This window comes from Chlorocebus sabaeus, chromosome 9 (genome assembly GCF_047675955.1).
Source record: "Chlorocebus sabaeus isolate Y175 chromosome 9, mChlSab1.0.hap1, whole genome shotgun sequence".
NCBI lineage: Eukaryota > Metazoa > Chordata > Mammalia > Primates > Cercopithecidae > Chlorocebus > Chlorocebus sabaeus.
Window position 1 is genome coordinate 28,993,308 of NC_132912.1, and position 21,387 is coordinate 29,014,694.

The window sequence follows — 21,387 nt, forward strand, 5'->3', positions numbered from 1 at the left end:
ACGGGAACTAGAGCAATCAGACATCTATTCACATCTCAACGTCCTTTTGTCTGAAGGATTTTGGTTTTAGAAAATTAATTTGTGCTCTAATGTATCAACTTGGCAAGTTAGAAATCTGTAAACCAAGGTAAACAATGTTTGTTTTGCTCTATAAAATCGGACGTGTAGACACCACAGAGTGCAACTTGAACAGTTAAAAAGTAAAACCCAGTGAGCAACAAGCAAACTACCTTTGCTCCCGTTCGCCTTAGGGGAGGAAACTTTTCATGGCGGGGCTTGCAAAACAACCAACTAAATAACTTTTACATGATTAATGGGGTGAAGGTTAGACTAAACTGTGATGTCTTCCCTCCAAAAATTAGGAAGATTTAAAAAGCTCTTTCCTTTATTTAGTACAAGGAAGGCTGCAGTTTTTATTTTATGTATGTATGTATGCATTTATTTATGTATGTATTTATTTATTTTTGAGTTGGAGTTTTGCTCTTCTTGCCCAGGCTGGAGTGCCAACGGCACGATCTCTGCTCACTGTAACCTCTGCCTCCCAGGTTCAAGCAATTCTCCTGCCTCAGCCTCCCGAGTACCTGGGACTACAGGCACCGCCATCACACCCGGCTAAAGTTTTTAGAAGGAAGAGTGTATTTGCTTTAGAAGAAAATGAATCTAGTCTGGCACAGTGACTCACACCTGTAATCCCAGCACTTTGGGAGGCCAAGGCAGGGGGATCGGTTGAACCCAGGAGTTTGACATCAGCCTGGGCAACATGGTGAAACCTCATCTTTACAAAAAATACAGAAATTAGCCAGGCTTGGGGTCACACAAGCCTGTAGTCCCAGCTACTTGGGAGGCTGAGGTGGGAGGATCACCTGAGCTCAGGGAAGTTGAGACTGCAGTGAGCCATGACTGTACCACTGCACTCCAGCCTGGGCTACAGAGTGAGACTTTGTCTCAAAATAAATAAAATAAAATAAAATAAAATAAAATAAAATAAAATAAAATAAAGTAAAATAAGGGAATCTCCAGAATTTCAGTATTTTACCATCAAATATAAAGATTATTAGCCAAATCAATGAAAACTAGGATAAATAACATATGTTTAAATTTTAAGACAAAGTTTTGATTATGGGAATTAAGTCTGTGCTACTAACATATCCTCTGTAATAATAGGAAGGGACATGAAGGTAGAAACTCATATCAAAGGAGGAAATAGAACACGATGGAACAGACATAAAGACAGTTACATAGATGAAGGAAATATTGGGATGTTGACGCAGGAAAAGAACGTGGTCCAGGACTTCTTGATGTATTCTGCAAAGGTTCATAACAAGCATGCTACGCCTTTCTATTATCTGTGGTTACTTAGTAAATGGTACATAGTTCATTCTATACATGGTTCAGTTCTTCTAAGCTAATTTTTTGTTCTTTATTTAAAAACAAAATTATAAATTTGAGAAAAAAAAAAAAACAAAGACAAAAAACCAGTCTTCCAAGGGTGCTGAAATGGGTTGGGGAAAATGATTTTTGTAGTTGAGAGTCTGGATCCTCAAGTTGGCAAACATGCTAGTTGATATCGGATTGGGTGTGTATAGGGCCTGCTCTTGTTTGTTTCTCTTCCAAGGTTACATAGATGCACTTATAAACTGACCTAGTAGTGCAGAGGGAGGAGGCCCCCTTTTAAAGATCCTTTTAAAGAAACTGCTTCTATATTGGTCGAATTTTCTTAAAAGTGAAGAAAACGATTATACCTTGGCTGGGTGCAGTGGCTCATGCCTGTAATCCCTACGCTTTGGGAGGCTGAAGCAAGAGGATCGCTTGAGTCCCGGAGTTTGTTCAAGACCAGCTGGGGCAACATAACAAGACTCCATCTCTACAGATTTTTTTGGAAAAATTTAATCAGGTGTGGTGACATGCTTCTGTAGTTCTAGCTATTCAGGAGGTTGAGGCAGGAGGATAGCTTGAGCCCAGGAGTTTGAGGTTACAGTGAACTATGATTGTGCCATTGCATTCCAGCCTAGGTGGCAGAGTAATGCCCTGTCTCGAAAGAGAGAGAGAGAGAGAGAGGGAGAGAGAGAAAGAAAGAAAGAAAGAAAGAAAGAAAGAAAGAAAGAAAGAAAGAAAGAAAGAAAGAAAGAAAGAAAGAGAGAGAGAGAGAGAAAGGAAGGAAGGAAGAAGGAAGGAAGGAAGGAAGGAAGGAAGGAAGGAAGGAAGGAAGGAAGGAAGGAAGGAAGGAAGGAAGGGAAAGAGAAAGAAAGAAAGAAAACTGTTATACCTATGTTTTTTTCTTGGGATCCTATGTTTGAATTCGTTGCCAACATTTTCTTGCCACGTAGATATAAAGCTTTTTACAAGGTTATTCATGGCTATTTGAATATATCCTTGATTTATTTCTCTATTTCCCTGTCCATCTTCTTCAGTTACACACCTTCTGATCTCTTTTCTGTCTTGAACCCAGGAACCTATGACCTTTTGATGTCTCTTCTTGATCCATATCCTGGCTCCTGATTCCAGAAGCTCATGCTGCCTTTTCACTGGCAAAATGTCCCTTTTCATTCGCAACACTGTCATTACCATCCAGACAAAACAAGAATCAATTTCACCATCTGTAGGAATACAGATATGTAAAGCAGAGATTCCTGCGGGGTTAAAGGGACTTTAAAGACAAGTGGCAAATGGGGAGATAACATTTCCAAGCAAAAGATATTCTTATTATATGAAGAGTTAACACAAATTAGCAAGGGTAAGATCAACAACTCAAAGAACAAGTGGGGAAAATCTGTGCCAAAAAGTAGAAAAATTCAATAACTTCAAGTTAATTTTCAGTTAATTTCAGTTAATACCTTCAAGCTCACTTTTGGTCAATGGAATGCAAATGAAAGAGTGACAGCATTTTTTACATATCAGACTGTCAATGGCTGAAAAGGATTATAATTACTCGTGCTGGCAAGACTCTGATGAAATGAGCATTTTGGGGGTGGCTGTTGGGAGCCTACATGTGTACAAACTTAGCCTGGGGCATTATCAAAGCCTTCAACATGTTTCTGGTCTTTGAAGTAAGAACACTTTCCGGATTTTATCCTAAGGAAATAATTAGGGAAGCATGCAAAAACTTTTATGTGTCAGGATGTTCTGTGCAATGTTATTTGTAACACTTGAAAAAATAGAATCATTAGCTGCACAATATTAGAAATCTAGTTAAATAATATATTTTATGTGAGAATGTTAAACAAAAATCACATTATCAGAGACTTCTTGATTTATGGGAACAGGATCACATTATATTAAGTGAAAACTGACCCATTTTGTGACAGTGTGGAGTGAGAAAGGCAGAATGGGTTTTTGAGTCAGATGGAGGGTATTTCAATTCCAACCTTTTCACTGACTGGTGAATTAACTTAGAAAAATTACTTAACTTTTCTGAACCCCAGTTTCCTCATCTGTAAAATGGGGATAATATGTTAACAGGCCTGTTGTAAGGTTCAATTAAGAGATTGTATGTAAAGTGCTTTACCAAGAACCTAACATGTAGAAAACATTCAATAAATCAACAGTGCTATTTAAGTCACCCAAATGTCACCGAGACTCATTAGGCTATCTATAATATATAAATGACTCTCATTAACATCAATATTGCTAAATTTATGTCCTTGCCCCCCACCTGCTCACACAGGACCTCTGATGCAACATGTAAAGTACTCTCTCTTCTGAATATTTCCGGGAGGACCCCAAGTACACCTAAATTAGTTTCTTATTTTCACCAATCAGCTTCTGCCACTTGGTTTCTTGCAGATTTCAACCATTATCACTCATTCATCTCTGTGTGTGAAATACCTATGATTAAGCAGCTCTGTGTTGCCCAAATATACATTGATGCATCCTGGCCCATTTTCATGGATTTATACTTTGCTGAGGGGAAGAGAAAACAAACATTTACAAATGAATATATGTATTATATTGAGTGGGCTGGGCTCAGTTGTCTGGCAAGCCTAGGATTTCTGCTCCTATTTAAGTTGGGCTATTACAAAGCTGATGGGAGGGTCTGTGGCTGTTGGAGGAGCCTGTCACCATGGGCTTCACTGTGGGAGGGTCGGCCTGAACAACAGCTGTATCTGTAAGTCTTTTTTTTTGGCCCGGTCAGATTCTGTTCTTCTATTGGGGTGGCAAGTCTGGGCCTTAAAGCTGAAGGCGTGAAGAGAGCTGTGGGTTTTGGTCAGAGAGCCCAGGTCTCAGCTGACTTTTTTTTTTTTTTTTTTTTTTGAGAGGTCTCACTCTGTTGCCTAGGCTGGATGCAGTGACACAATCATGGCTCTCTGCAGCCTCAACCTCCCAGGCTCAGGTGATCCTCCCACCTCACAGCCTCCTGAGTAGCTGGGACCACAAGCTTGCACTACCATGCCTGCTTAATTTTTGTATTTTTTGTAGAGATGGGGTGTTCGCTATGTTACCCAGGCTGGTCTTGACCTCAGCCTCCCACAGTGCTATGATTACAGTTGTAAGCCATTGCCTCCTGTCCTCCAGGTCTCAACTGATTTGATGTCCCTTCAACTTTTACTCCATGCAGAGAATAAACCTGCAGTGTTCTGCCAGGATAGGAAAAAGACAGTTACTTAGCTGCATGTGATGAGAGAGAGAATCTGCTTTTGTGTCTTAACCACTTTTAACCAATTCTTATTTCAGTCTCTCCTTCACCCCCACTCCCAGAGATACGCGGTGCTACTGTTATCAGAGTCATTGTAGGGGCGTCTTCAGTGCAAATGTGGTTGTCTTCGTCTTTCTCAGCAGGAGCTGAGAGTTCAGCATTCTTTGGTCTTCAGAATCAATCTTCAGTCATTCTTTAACTTTTCCACATGCAAAGTTCAGTTGCTACCATCTCCTTTCCCAACCTTGTGACCCTTTAGAAAATTCCCTTCTCTCAGGCTAGGGGTGTTTTAGGAAGGGGCAGAGTTAAATGTATATTTTTAATTCACTATCTTCAACCGGAAGTTCAGATCTTAAGATTTTTGAAAAGTTGGTTGGCAGAGGTGGTTGGTGAGTTTCCAATGAGGGGGATTTTTGTTTGTTCCATTGCATATTTAATTGGGGAGGATATGCCAGAGCCTTCGATATGCCAACGCTGCCTGGTATGTTGTGATGGGACAGAGGAAAGAAAGTCTCTCTTCCTCTTCTGAATTTAGGCATGTTTACAGCAATTTAGTGGGACATGTCTTTTGAGTTTTACTTACAGCTCTCACCATTGACAAAGGATTTCAGAGGAGTTGCTGGGGGATGGGGACTGAGAGAAAATTCAGGTGACAGAGATCATGATTCTGGCTCATTCTATCGGACTGCTTTTTCCCTTAGGATTTTCCAAGACTTGTATTCCTAGTTTCCCAGATACAATGAGTCATACTTGAATCCCCAGGATGGACACAATTTAGGCTGGGGCTGGGATTTTTGCTGCATTTATGTATTGAAAACGAGACTTTCAGATTATTTAACTAACTCCTCCATTTTACATCAAAACAATCTGGGGTCCAGAAAGTTTCAATGACTTAACTAAGGTCACAACTTTAAGTAAGCAGCAGGATCTCATGACTGGAGCTGCAATCAAGGAATTATAACACACATTGATATTCCTTAAGAAAATGGTATTAAGGAAACAAGAGGCATTATCTTACTACATAAGATAGGAAATGCAGGAGGAAATTCGCTTGACCAATCCTAACTTTATAAAGGTCATACCCTGAAACGTGACCTTTGTATCCTCTCCTGTTCCTTACAACCAACAATGAAATCTTAAGACAAAACGACTCACGTTTGCCAAAGGCTGAAAATTTCAGTCCCCCAATAATACTGGAAAAAATGGAGGGTTAAAAAGCATCATACTTGCGCTGGGCGCAGTGGCTCATGCCTGTGATCCCAGCACTTTGGGAGGCTGAGGTGGGCGGATCACCTGAGGTCGGGAGTCTGAGACCAGCCTGACAAAAATGGAGAAACTCCGTCTCTAATAAAATGCAAAAAAATTATCCCGGTATGATGGCACATGCTTGTAATCCCAGCTACTCAGAAGGCTGAGGCAGGAGAATTGCTTGAACCCAGGAGGTGGAGGTTGCAGTGAGCCAAGATCGCACAATTGCACTCCAGCCTGGGCAACAAGAGCGAAACTCCATCTCAATTAAGGAAAAAAAAAAATGCATCATAGTTGCTTAAGTATCATAGATGCCCCAAAAGCTTCAGAGTTGAGGGTATTTAGGACTCTTCAAATCTAGTTCTCTTTGAACTCTTCCCATCTCCTCATTCTTTCTGATCGTCCACCCATGGTTAACCGTTTATAGTAGCTATTCTTTATTTGAATTTCTCTGTTCAGTTTTCTTCCAGCAATAGCTTTCACTTTTACTGTGGAGTTCACCTCTGCTTCCTCTTCGCCCAGACTCTCTGCAGGAGCTTGTAGTTCAGGTGCTCCCGGCCTCAGAGGTTATTTAAGAGCTGGGCATTGACTACTACAGAGGACTACTTGGGACTTCCACTGGGAAAGGCAGGGCCAAGAAATGGAAAGAGAGAAACTTCATGCTGCTGACTTTATTTGAGCTCTGGAGCAAGCCAAATTGGAACCCAGAATACTTCTGAATTAATAACATAACATAGATGTATTACTCGGTTTTCATGCTGCTGATAAAGACCTAGTCAAGACTGCACAATTTACAAAAGAAAGAGGTTTAAATGGACTCACAGTTCCACATGGCTGGAAAGGCCTCACAATCATAGCAGAAGGCAAAAGACGCGTCTTACATGGCGGCAAGCAAGAGAAGACAAGGAGAGTCAAGCGAAAAAGGTTTCCCCTTATAAAACCAGGAGATCTCATGAGACTTATTCACTACCACAAAACAGTATGGGGAAACCATCCCCCTTGATTCAATTATCTACCAGAGTCCCTCCCACACATGAGGCAATTATGGGAGCTACAATTCAAGATGAAGATTTGGGTGGGGACACAGCCAAACCGTATCAATGGATTAATAAATATAACCTCTGTTTTCTTTCTTGATCCAGTGTCAACAGGGCAGAGTGGTTTGTGTCACTTGCAAAAAAAGGAAATTCTACCTGTTAAATTATTAGTACAAACACACATGCATACACACTCATGTCTTGATAATATATTATTTCTAAGGGACAATTTAGGCTGTTTGCAAATGAAGAGAGAGATTTTCCTAAATGCATAGTGTCCCCAAGCCTCTGCCTGCAATGGGAACAGAGCTTTACATCATGAGCAAAATGCCAGCTCCCTACTTGGTTCATCTTCCAGCTTCTGAATGTGTCCTCAGTGCCTACAAATGTATAGGGAATGTGGCCTTTTGGTGCAGTTTTCAAGCAGAACTATCTGCTCCACCAATGGCCACCTCATGGCATTTCAAAGAGCTGACTCAAAGGTTTGAAATGATCACCTTTCTATAGGATGTCTGGCCACAGTCTATCCCTGGTTTTCACAGTACTTCGTTCAAGTGAAAAACCAGCCTTAGCAGAAGATGCTTATTATGCTCAGGGCCAAACAGGCTGTCTACCACTCAGCCTCACAGTCAGTAGTGAGCAGTTATACTTCTAGCAGACCAGTAGCCAAATGTTTTCCAAAAATCTAGAATTTTAAAATCTTTAAACCCTATTATAGCTATCCCAAGTTTTGGGGGGTTTAGGGTATTTTTTGTTTTTGTTTTGTTTTTTTGACAGAGTCTCACTCTGTCGCCAGGCTGGAGTGTGGTGGTGCAATCTCAGCTCACTGCAACCTCTGCCTCCCAGGTTCAATCAATTCTCCTGCCTCAGCCTTCTGAGTAGCTGGGGTTACAGGCGCCTGCCGCCACACCCGGCTAATTTTGTATTTTTAGTAGAAGCAGGGTTTCGCCATGTTGGCCAGACTGGTCTTGAACTCCTGACCTCAAGTGATCCACCCGTCTTGGCCTCCCAAAGTGCTGGGATTACAAGCATGAGCCACTGTGCCCGGCCATTACTGTGAATTCTTAGTTTACTTTTCTAGGAATATAACAGAAGTTAACTGACTAAGCCTTTCTCCCCACAAGGTAAAAATGAGGCAGAGGACCTGTATTTCCCTATGCCTGTGGAAATCCAAAGGTCTTGATTTTGAAGCATAATTAATGCCTAAGACAATGATTCCCTGAGTGTTCCCAGAGCAGCAGCATCAGCATCGCCTGATAACTTGTGAAAAATGCGAATTCCCGGGCCCTGCCCCAGACTTACTGAGACTGAATCTGGAAGGGTAGGGCCAGAAGTCTATGTTTGAATAAGACTCCCTGGAATTCTGATGGAGCCAAAATTGGAGAACCACTATCCTAAGAACCTGCAGTCCAGAAGAAGTGGGTCATTAGCACCCCTTTTAAAGCAGATTTTTTTTCAGAGGATGGTCTGGAGCTGCTGCAGGCAGGTGCAGGTGGATGTGTGCACTGTCATATAACTGTAATAATCAGAAATCAGTGGCGGTGTGGGGTTTGTCCATACACCTCAGGGAATGTGCCTGTGAGGTTTAAGCTGAGGTGACCCTGGAGTGCAATGGCTGTGGGGTGTCAGTTTCCCTGTACCAGGCCTTCCCAAATCCCAGGTTTTTGTTTGTTTGTTTGTTCTTGAGACAGAGTTTCGCTCTTATTGCCCAAACTGGAGTGCAGTGGTGTGATCTTGGCTCACTGCAACCTCTGCCTTCTTTCAAATGATTCTCCTGTCTCAGCCTCCCCAGTAGCTGGAATTGCAGGCACCCACCACTACTCCAAGCTAATTTTTTTTTTTTTTTTTAGTAGTAGAGATGGGGTTTCACCATGTTGGCCAGCCTGGTCTTGAACTCCTGACCTCAGGTGATCCATCCACCTCGGCCTCCCAAAGTGGTGGATTATAGGCATGAGCCACCATGCCTGGCCAACCCCAGGTTTTTTATGCTGCAAGAGACTCAGTGCTTCACCATCTCTAGCTAAATAAATCATGTTCCGAACATAATGCAAAAAGTGTGTTGTCTGAAAAAACGAGACCTAAAAAACCTTTCTGCCCTTTGTGGCGACAGAATTCCTGGTTCAACCTTAAATGGCCTTAGTTCTTCTATAAGAGTTATGGTGACTTGCTTTGTTTTGAGTGTCAAACTTGATTCCAGGCTTAGATATGACAGCAGAACAAGTCCATTAAAACTCGAATGCATGTGTGTTGCAAGAGCTGGAATTGGTATTTTGGGGCCTGGAAGAGCTGAAAGTCAAATCAAATGCCCAGATCATCGATTATGTCACATGCATTGAACACTGAGAAACAGTCCTGGGAAAGATCTCAATCCCTGTTTGGAATGTCATAATTCCATTTAGGGAAAAATACACCAACCAGTTCCCATGCAAACTTCTGCAAAGACACCATTCACAGACGATGGAGACTTAGGAGTTGAAAATGGACACACTCAATGAAACCCAGGATTCCAGATCTTTTTTGACTTGTCCGAGAAGCAATGAAAAATAAACAATCACGGGATAATCTAATATTACACCCAAATTAGCAGTATCTTTTCCTTTCGGTCAACGTCAGACCAAAGCCAAGCATCTCTTCTCCCTGCGGAAAAGTCAAATAATTGCAAAAACTCCTGGAGATACCGGTTTCTTCTTAACCCAGGGCCTTTCACCAATTTGGCTGGTCTTTTCAAAGGGCACATGGAGAGTGATAATATTTCATATGTAAGCGTGGCCATAATTACGACAGGGTGTGTGCATAATCACCCCAAAGCTAACAATTTCCATGGAGTAAATGTGCTAATAGTAATGGAAGCAGACACCCTAGTAATAGAATTTTTATTGGCTCTTTCCTTCACTCACTGTCTTCATAGAAAAACATCTGCCTAACATTTAAAAACCACTAGAAGAGTGTAATTGGATTGTTTGTAACACGAAGGATAAATACTTGAGGGAATAGACATCCCATTCTCCATGATGCGCTTATTTCATGTTGCATGCCTGTATCCAAACAGCTTAGGTGCACCATCAATATATACACCTACTATGTACTCACAAAAATTAAAATTTAAAAAATTTTAAAAAGAAAAACATCTGCCTAATCTCAGAGCACAGCTGCTGGTGAAACTTCTGCCTGTAGGAGTTTGGTCCTGTGGTCTTATCTGTGATCCTATGACACCCACTCCCTACCACCAGCTAGTCGAGTCCTGTGGAATCTACTCTAGGAAAATGGCTTTGAGAGAATTTCCTTCTGGCTCCCGGCTCAGAGCCCTGGGGAGCTACAAGATTCCTCCTCCCATTTGGAGAGACCCTTGACAAATCATTTCTATTATTATTATTGTTATTTTTAGAGACACGGTCTCACTTTGTCACCCAGGTAGGAGTGCAGTCATGCGATCATAGCTCACTGCAGCCTCGAGCTCCTGGGCTCAAGCAATCCTCCCACGTCAGCCTCCCAAGTAGCTGGACAAATCATTTCTAAGCAGGGAAGGAGTTTCTGAATGACTTAAGGGGTGTTCTAGAGTCTCTCAAACCTGAGTTACAACAATTGTGTGGTGAAAAGGCTGCTGAGAATTCTTGAGCATGAGGTAAAGAATGAACTTTTGCCATGTTAATATCCATAATTAAAGCCAATGGGAGGATTTATGTTTTCCAGAAATGGCTTTTTGGAAAGATTTGATGTTCAGCAGTCCTGAGATCCGGTGCACATTTGTCTTACATTAAAAAATACCATCTCAGAGAAACATCAGTTCATGACTTAAAGGAGAAACAGTATTCGGGTATTTAAAAGGCGCGTGTGTGTGTGTGCGCGCGTGTGCATGTGCATGTGTGTGTGTGTGTGTGTGTGTGTGTGTAAAAAGTTAAAATAGGAAATCCTTTCCGGATTTCAGAATCCAATTGTTCAGGATATGCATTAGGCTGAGGCTTGAAAGGAGAATTTTGCTAAATGTCCTTCAGGTTTCTGCTTAAGTGTCTCTTCTCCAGGCATGCACTTTCTTCTCGTGGAGTCTCAACTAGACAACTGCATTAATCTTCTCTCAGCTCTATATGTTTTCTTCATACAGATCAGAGCATGTAATTATCTTATTTGTCCTTTTAATTGTTTCCTGCTCTACCGTGCAAGAGAGTTCTATGAAAATAGGAACTGCAGGCAGCCTTGTTCATAATTTTATCCCCAACGCCTAGCAGAATGCACCCACTGTATGCAGTGGTAGGTGACCAATAAATACTTGTTGAGTTAATAGTCATGATGAGATAGACATAAAAAGAGTGCCTCCGTAATAGTGTGTTGAACTCTTGAAAGAAGAAATGAAAAGGGAAAGATACCAGGTAAACTGATTTCTAAGGTAAAGATTAGATCAGCTCATCAATAAGGTTATTTAGAATATAGGAATAGATGTGGGATATAACTCCTCATATTATCTCTTTGTGTGGCATATACAGCTTTATAGAGAGATCATGGGAATATGTCTACTTCTTGTGGTGCTGAAGCCATGTTGACCAGGGCCTGGTGTATGTGGAGTACACAGTCAGAATGCAGGCAGTACAACATGATTGCTCTACAAACTGCCCCATCCGAGTAAGAGAGGGAGTTTCTATTAATGAAAGGAGTTCCAGGCACAAGAAAACCATGCTGTACCTTTTAGGGCCTCTTCTGAGGAGCTTTGCACTATGGAACTAAGGAAACACCATTCGTTATTAAGCCCATATTATCCATAGTATGTATCAGGCATCTAACACTTTTTTTTTTTTTTTTTTGAGACGGAGTCTTGCTCTGTCGCCCAGGCTGGAGTGCAGTGGCCGGATCTCAGCTCACTGCAAGCTCCGCCTCCCGGGTTCCCGCCATTCTCCTGCCTCAGCCTCCCAAGTAGCTGGGACTACAGGCACCCGCCACCGCACCCAGCTAATTTTTGTATTTTTAGTAGAGACGGGTTTTCAACGTGTTAGCCAGGATGGTCTCGATCTCCTGACCTCGTGATCCGCCCTTCTCGGCCCCCCAAAGTGCTGGGATTACAGGCATGAGCCACCGCGCCCGGCCTTTTTTTTTTGAGATGGAGTCTCTGGCTCTGTCACCCAGGCTGGAGTGCAATGGCACGATCTCAGGTTACTGCAACCTTTGCCTCCTGGGTTCAAGCGATTCTCCTGCCTCAGCCTCCCGAGTAGCTGAGATTACAGGTGCGTGCCACCATGCCCAGCTAATTTTTGTATTTTTAGTAGAGACGGGGTTTCATCATGTTGGTCAGGCTGGTCTCGAACTTCTGACCTTGTGATCCACTCGCCTCAGCCTCCCAAAGTGCTGGGATTACAGGCATGAGCCACCGCATTATGGCATCTAACACTTTTATCATAATTAATCATCATGAAAATGCCAATAAGCAGGTGCTATCTCCATTTCTCAAGGGAGGGAACTGAGGGTCACTGCCATCTACCCAAGGCCATCATGGGATTAAGTGAAGGTTCTTTGACCCCAGAACTTTGACTTGACTTGAGGTATTAAGTGGCACCAGTTGGGGGATCCATACTATTGGATTACAAGAAGAAAAGCACCTCCACAGTATATCTGGGGTACTTGTTTTGATTTTCTTTGTTTTTGAATTTTTGCAATTCTACTAGGTAGCCTGTGTTTTAATGCCCATTCTATCTCTAACTAGCCTGACCCCAAGATGCAAGTTTGAAATTGAAATTTAGGAAGCATGCAGACAGTTAGGGCACTGAACTCTCTATTTTCTAATCTATAAAATGGACACAATTGTTCCTAGTTCATGGCACTCTCATGAGACTCAAATTAAGACAGTGGGAACAAAAGAGTATTTTTTCCTTCCTTCTAAATAATTTTCTAAGTTAATTGGAGAAAAAAGATAATTAAATTAGATTTCCATCCCTTATTCTTAGAGGAGATCAAAGCTTGACTTCTGTAGTTTTAAATTTGAAAAAAGGCACTTACTGGTCTAGTGCCTATTTATTCGCAGTTTCTGATTGTCTCATGAATATATGCCAGCAATTTCTTCACAGGAAAGCTGGTTTTTCCCCCTGCTGGTTGCCTCTTACAGCTAATTGTATTTAAGGGGGGAAATTAGATGTTTAGAAATGCTCATTGGCCCCCGACTCCTTAATAGGCCCTCCTTACTCTATTGTATCCGGTAGAAGAGTTATAAGTATGTCATTCCCTCTCCTCTCTCTTTTAAAAGACTTTTGACAAAGACCAAGCCACAAGTACACACTGCAGATCATCAAAAGCCAGCACCAATTTGGCTAATGGTGTGTACTTTGTTTTCAGATTCTCTTAATACTTTAAGCACTTAACTGGAGCCTAGGTTCATTTTGAGCTCTAGCTTGTGGTTTCCAGGCAAAAGCAGCCCATCTGACTTTTAGTGCCCCTGTCTGTGAGTTGATAAGACCGCCTGGAGTCTCTAAACTCCTTTAAGTGCTAAATGTCAAGCTGGAATTGGGTATCCCTGGCCGAACAATGTGTGTTGTTTTAAAATGACTCCTTAATATGAAGAGGTTTCCAAGTGCACTAATGTCAGGGGTATTTAAACAGGGTAATGGGGGTGTCTTTAAAATGCCTTTTTAGTTGGCAACTTAATAATCTCCCTCTTGTTCAAATATTATTTTCACCACAGTACATCTGATACTCTCCGAAAGTTAAACAAGCCATTCAGGAAAATGGGATTGAGTTATGACAAGCTGAACAGAAGCCCTGAAAGGTCGTGGGCTCATTTCTTCATTTATGGTAAGATGTCCTTCTCACCTCTTTTTGTCAGTCCTGCTTAGGAGATAGTGAAGAATTTTACCTATAGATAAAAAGGAAAATGACTTGTATCCAATTGCATCTGTGAGGCAAGACTTTGAATATGTAAAGAGCAATGTCTGCATACAGTTTATTTTTTTCTCTACCTAATGCTCTGGAAATAAGGAGATGGAGGAGTTGTTATCTCTGTGAGAGTGAAACATGTAATGCAGAAAAATACATATTGTATTAGTCTGTTCTCAGGCTGCTAATAAAGACATACCCAAGACTGGTTAATTTATAAAGGAAAGAGGTTTAGTGGGCTTCCACATGGCTTGAGAGGTCTCACAATCATGGCGGAAGAGCAAGGAATGTCTTACATGGCAACAGGTAAGAGAGAGAATGAGAACCAAGTGAAAGGAGTTTCTCCTTATAAAACCATCAGACCTCATGAGACTTATTCACTACCATGAGAAGAGTATGAAGAAGACCGCCCCCATGATTCAATTATCTCTCACCGGGTCCCTCCCACAACACTTGGGAATTATGGGAGCTACAATTCAAGATGAGATTTGGGTGGGGACACAGCCAAACAATATTACATATAACAATTAAACTGTGAAGCAGAGAGGAGCCTGGGAACACCTCTGCTCCTAAAGTTTCCCAGATGTTCAGGGAAGACCTGCAGCCCCTCCCAGACCTGCCCTGCCCAGACCGGAGCCACCATCATGTGAAGCAAAACTGCAGCCCCAGGAATCACCTTAGCTACCCCCGGAATATATGTTCCTTCTCAGTATTCCCCCTGAGCTGTATTCATTCTCCATTACTCAGAGACTCCTATTATTTTTACTCATTGGTTTCAAAAAGTCTCTAATTATAGAAGAAGGACTGTGATAATGAGATCAGATTATCAGAATCTAAGACCTATCATTAATATAGTAATGTAATCCACAAATGTTTTAATTCTGAACTTAAACTAAAAATAAATTTCAGGTCGGGCACAAAGGCTCAAACCTATAATTCCAGCACTCTGGGAGATTGAGGCAGGAAAATGACTTGAAGCCAAGAGTTTAAGACCAGCCTGGGCAACATAATGGGATGTCTTCTCTGCAAACAAATGTTAAAAATTAGCCGGGTATGGTGGTGGTGTGTGCCTGTAGTACTAGCTACTCGGGAGTCTAAGACGGATAATTGCTTGAGTGCAGGAGGTCAAGGCTGCAGTGAGGCTGTGATGGCACCACTGCACTCCGGCCTAGGCAACACAGGTCTTTATTTAAGACCCCATCTTAAATAAAATAAATAATTTCACATATATGTGAATACACATATATATACACTTAAATTTCAGTTTCAGAAGAGAAAGTCTTAGGATACTTATTCTTTTCTGGCTATGGCTTCCTAGCGAGTAAGATGGGAGTAAAACATGAAAAATCTTGCCTGTCTTCTGGGTGTTTTGAAAAGTTGGCATATTTGGTGTTACTTAGACCAAGTTCCTGGTGATTCATGGGTACAAGGGAGGAGAGATGGGGAAGGAGAGAGGGCCGGGAACCGGAAGGTAGGCTATTGGTCTCTGACCTGGACTTCCCAACAACGTGGCCTGAGATCTTGGCATTTATGTTTTTATCTGTTCAATATTGATGATAGGATTGCACCAATGCCCTCATGAAGATGTATGAGGCAGCTGAGGAGACAAGAGGCTCGAGACGCGTTGCTGTGTTGGTCACTCTTCTTGTTTAATAAGGCTCAGAACCAGTAGGGGCTGTGGCCACTCAACTCCAAGAACCCCAGTGCAGCAGCGAGCTGTGCAGTTGGAGAGTTCCCAGGCACACCCACCTTCCCTGGTGTAGGACCTTGTAAATGTTACTATTACCAGTAATGACTATCCCTTCAGAGTTGGGGACTTTCAGACATGGTATCTCACCTGAGCCCCACCTCACTGCCTTCCAGCCAGTGCAAACCAACAACCTCCTCCATTCTCACGTGCCCAACATCCCTGCAGGCAGGAGATGCAGGCCTGGATGCTGGCTGGACTGTCAACCCGAGATCCTTCCTTGCCACCCATAACCAGACATGAAGCTGCAAGTGACCTGGAGCACACGGCCCACGCCCTAGCAACTCAGGGCGGGACTCAGGGCACCTTCCAGGCCCGGCAAGGTGAGGGGACACACCCATGGTCCTGTGCAGTGAAATGCTAATTTAAGTCCAGAAGCAGGGCCTGGGTCTCCAGGCTTGCAGGCTCCCACCCTTTCTAGCTCGGTACATAGCATCATCGGAGCCACTGCAGTGAGGGCACGACGTCCTCAAGGCTTCAGTTTCATTGTCGGAAAGCTAGGATTAACACTGAATTGGTAATGGGAGGAAAAGCAGTGCTCCATGAGGAAAGAAGGCAATTTTCTACTCCTGGGCACCTCGAAGAGGCCTCCAGCAATGGCTTTGAAAAAAATCCTTTGCAGCTCTTGGCATGAGAGTTTGTCTGGCCTGTGTGGAAGTCATTTGATCCTGGGGCTGGGGGCTGTGAAGCAATTGTGAAAGTCGCTTCAAAAGTCCTGTAGGGACCAGATCTGTTTTCTGGCTTATAAATCAGATACAAGCAAACTCCGGGCCTTGTTCTCTCTGTGGTGAGAGCTGCCACTGAAATCGCAGGGGGGCTGGGGGGGTTAAGGATGCACAGGACTGCTGTTTGTTCAGGAGCGCAGTCCTCTCGCAGGGCCTGTGTCTGGGGCTGCATTGTTGCCCGTCCACACTTGGGCTCCATGCCAGTGCCCATGTCGAGAGGCAACAGGCCAGGCCAGGCTCTCTGTGCTGCTCCCTGCAGCCCTTTGAGGTTCAGCTGCAGTTGTCATGGCAATATTTCTTCAGGCCACTCTGCTTGGGCACCCTGGCTCTCCAGAGAACAGCTACTTGAGTCCCTTTTGTTCAGTCCCTTGCAGGCAGGGCCTGCCCAACCCAACCTGGTCCAGTCTAGCTGTGTCCAGGCCAGCTCAGAATCCAGAGGTTACCATTTAAGCACTCATGAGATTGCTAAGTGATTCTACTCAACCTGTTGAAGGATGTTTCTATGTAAAACATTAGCATAGGGCTGATTTTTAGCATGAAGATGCATGAAAACATTCTATGGCCCTGGTTAAAAATTCCAGCACCATTGATTCATTGCCCTGATGATTCTCCTTGGCCCTGAAAGTTGTTTTGCCCTCATTTGGGCAAACACCTCTCACTCTAAGTAGGATAAGCGTCACTTTCCATTCAATCTATTTCCTTGGTCTCAGCCTATGCACCAGTGAGGCACAATGTCTCCTTTATAATTTTCTCCAGCAGTCCTCATGCTGCCAGCAGGAAAAATTATAGCATCCACCGTCACTAAAGCCAAAAAGTCTGGTCCAATGACCTTTGCTTGAAGACAAAATTTCTCACCACCTCACCAAAAAAAAAAAAAAAAAAATCCAGCAAAGGGCTTTGATCCTGAAAAGCATTAAAGGAAAACAACACACAAAACAAACAAACAACTCAGCCCAGCCCAGCCCAGCCTCCGTTAAAGGGAGGTTTTTTTCATGTGGTTTCCTTTGCGCCGACCTGCTGTGACAGGTTCAGGATGTCTCCAACTGAAGAACACTGAGATTTGATGTTTTAGGAGAGTAAAGCTGACCGCCCAGCACAGAGCCGTGTTCAGAATCCATTTCAGAGCCCCAAGCCTTGCCTGGCAGCCGCCTCACCACATCAGCTGCCGACACTGGCAGCTCCCACCGCTTTGAGCTCATCATTCAAAGATGAGTCCTGCGGCACATTTGAGTGACAGAGCTAAGATGAGAGGAGGTGAGTTTCTGGCCAGAGGGCCGGAGCGCCGAGGGTGCACAAGCATGGTCCCCGCTGGCTCTGCAGCTGCAGCGGTCTGGAGTGTCCCTCAGATTCCTCCTGCGTTGAGTGCTTCTTCCTCAAGCACTGCTCCCTTTAGGGACTGGGCTAGGTGGATGAAGTGTTGCCAGCGCCCTGAGTAAAGAGTGGTGAAAAAAACTCAGGATTACACCAAATTTTACAATGCTGAAGTTGAGGGTGATGTCAAACTCACGTCTGAGTCTGTGACGAGTGTGTGCAGTGGAATATAGGCGTAAAAAGTCCCACTGAACGACGCCGCCCAAGCTACACTGGATTCGCATATTAGATTGCAGCCCCCCGAAGGGAAGAGAGATATTTGTCCCTCTTTATAACCCTGTGCTGCATTGTTATCTTGAAATGTGTGGGTGCAAAATGTCCGCTATGGTTTAAATGTTTGTCCCCTCCAAAACTCGTGTTGAAACTTAATCTTCAGTAAGAGGTGGGGCCTTTAAGAGGTGATGTGGGTGACTGGGCGCAGTGGTTCACACCTGTAATCCCAGCACTTTGGGAGGCCGAGGCAGGCAGATCACTGGAGGTCAAGAGTTGGAGATTAGCCTGGCCAACATGGTGAAACCTCACCTCTACTAAAAATATAAAATTTAGCTGGGCACGGTGGTACATGCCTATAGCCCCAGCTACTTAAGAGGCTGAGGCAGGAGAATCATTTGAACCCAGGAGGTGGAGGTTGCAGCGAGCAGAGATCATGCCATTGCACTCCAGCTTGAGCAACAGAACGAGAGTTCGTCTCAAAAAAAAAGAAAAAAAAATGGTGGTTGGGTCTTGAGAGATTAGCTCTGGCTTTATAAGAAGAGGAAGAGGCCAGGCGATATGGCTCACTCCTGTAATCTTAGCTCTTTGGGAGGCCAAGGCGGGCAGATCACTTGAGGTCAGGAGTTCGAGATCATCCTGGCTAACACGGTGAAACCCCATCTCTACTAAAAATACAAAAAATTAGCAGGGTGTGGTGGCACACAACTATAGTCCCAGCTACTCAGGAGGCTGAGGCAGGAGAATCACTTGAACCTGGGAGGCAGAGGTTGCAGTGAGCCGAGATCAAGCCACTGCACTCCAGCCTGGGTGACAGAGCAAGACTCTGTCTCACGAAAAAGAAGAAAAAAAAGAAGAGGAAGAGAGATCTGAGTAGCATCCTCAGTGCCATCTCCATGTGATGCCCTGAGACACCTCAGGACTCTGCAGACTCCCTGCCAGCAAGAAGGCTCTCACCAGATGCGGCCCCTCAGCCTTGGACTCCTCACCCTTCAGAATGGTAAGCAATAAATTCCATTTTTTTCAAAGTACGCAGTTTCAGGTATTCTGCTATAAGCAACAGAAAAGGGACTAAGACAGTGCTGTACCGAGTAAATTCTCACCAAGAAGACACAGGGCAGTGTGGGGTCCGGCAGGACCAGGCATGCTTTCTCTTACAAACACCAACCTATTGGAGACACCAGCCCCTCAAATATTTGAGGGGGCTCTTTAGCAGGAGAGAATCCTACCCGAACAGGTGGAGGCAGGGTCAATGAGCTGTGGGTCATTGTTGTTTATGTTTCTCTCTTGAACTCACAGGCTGTTGAAACCTGGGGAAGTGCCTGTTACAAAAATGACTGGTCCTGCCAGGCAGCTATGACAAGCCAAGATCCAAGCTGGACCCACAGGTTGGGCATTTACACGGAGGCATGTCGTATAGAGTTCGAGTAAGAGAATGTTAAATGTGGATCTGCTATGGAAGTCACGAAGGCTCTTGACAATGGAATTGGTGCCATGTGTCCCCATATCTTAGGAGGTTGTAAAACTGCATTAGGTAAAACCAAACTCCAGCTTATGAAAGATGGAGAACTAAAGGGTTGAGAAAGGAAGATCTTTTTTTTCTTTTTTTTTTTTTTTTTTTTGGTGTGTGTGTGAGATGGAATCTTACTCTGTTGCCCAGGCTGGAGTGCAGTGGCTCAATCTCAGCTCACTGCAACCTCTGCCTCCTGGGTTCAAGCAATTCTCCTGCCTCAGCCTCCCAAGTAGCTGGGATTACAGGCACCCGCCACCACACCTGGCTAACTTTTGTATTTTTAGTAGAGATGTGATTTTACCATGTTGGTCTGGCAGGTCTCAAACACCTGACCTCAGGTGATCCACCAACCTTGGCCTCCCAAATTGCTGAGAGAGGAAGATCTTATGGAGCAAAGTGCTGGTGTGCTAGTGCAGATCCCCCCGCGTGGGGAAAGGAAGGAGTATTCCCCCTAAAATCCAGGCAAATGAGAGAGCAGGGCTTCAAGAGGACCTTTTGTGGAGCTGGACAAATGTCCCCTGGAATTGAGTGGACTGGCATTTGATTCTTGCCCTTAGTTGATCATGAAGAACGGCAATGCCCAGCAGCACTGACAAAGAAGCTTTCACTGATATATGAGTTTATTTCCATCAACACCATGATGAAAACCCCTACATTTCCCCATGGGTCCAATGGATCCATCTGAAGGGGAGGACTCGGAAACATCTTGAGAGGAATCTGCCTAAGAAAGGAATTCTTCTGGGACTTGGGGGAGGACTGGAAGTCTGAAGGCCCAGTGACTGGCTCGCACCAAAGGAACCACAGGTGGAAGCTCTCAGCAGGAGGCTTTGTGGGCAGATTACGAAAGCATGATCGGACCCCTGGGGAGCCCCAGTGCCAGAGGATGCCTGTGTATGAGACTGCCCTAAAACCTCATCCTCTCACTGCTGAGCCAGCCCTGGAAAGGGTCAGAAAAGAGCTGGTGAGAGAAGAAGGAGGAATAAAAGACCAACAGCAGAGACTGCAATAAAGCTAACCATACCCACTCCCTTCACTGCAGGCTTTCGGAGGGAAAACATTTTAGCTTTAGAGGAAATCCGGAGGTTTGATTATTATAATGTATTAGGTTGATGCAAAAGTATTTGTGGCTTTTGCCATTGAAAGAAATGGCAAAAACCACAATTACTTTTGCACCAAACTATACAAGTCTGAATATTTTAATTGCTGAAATGAGATGAAAATCCTTTTAATCACAGGATTACAAGGGCATGGAAAAGCCATAAGATCTATTTACGATTTCATCTAGAGACAGTTAAGAACTAATCCTCGGGATGACTTTAAGGGAGGGAGAAAGCTGAGAAATCATACACTTTTTTTTCTTTTTTTGCCCCTATTAAGTTCAGCTTATTCAATAAAATGGGTTACACCATGAAAAAAAGTCCCCCTCACCAAATTCCCACAGTGATCATTCTGACCATGGAAAGCGAAAAGAGATGGCTGGATTCATTTGCTACGGCTGCTCTACCAAAGTTTCACAGACTGGGTGGTTTAAGCAACAGAATTTTATTTTCTTGTAGTTCTGGAATCTGAGATTCGCTTCTTCTGAACTTCTCCTTGGTTTGTAGATGGCCTTCTTCTCTCTGTGTGTTCATATGTTTCTCTTTCTGTGTCCATGTCCAAATTGTCTCTTCTTACCAGGACATATATCAGCCCAGCATGGTGGCTCACGCCTGTAATCCCAGCACTTTGGGATGCTGAGGCAGGTGGATCATCTGAGGTCAGGAGCTCGAGACCAGTCTGGCAAACATGGTGAAACCATGTCTCTACTAAAAATACAAAAATTAGCTGGGCATGGTGGCAGGTGCCTGTAATCCCAGCTAGCTGGGAGACTGAGGCAGGAGAATCGCTTGAACCCAGGAGGCAGAGGTTGCAGTGGGTGGAGACCACACTACTGTATTCCAGCCTGGGCTGCAAGAGTGAAACTCTGTCTCAAAAAAAAGAAAAGGACACCTATCATACTGTAGGGCTCACATTAGTAGTCTCATCTTAATTACCCCTTTAAAAATTGCTATGGT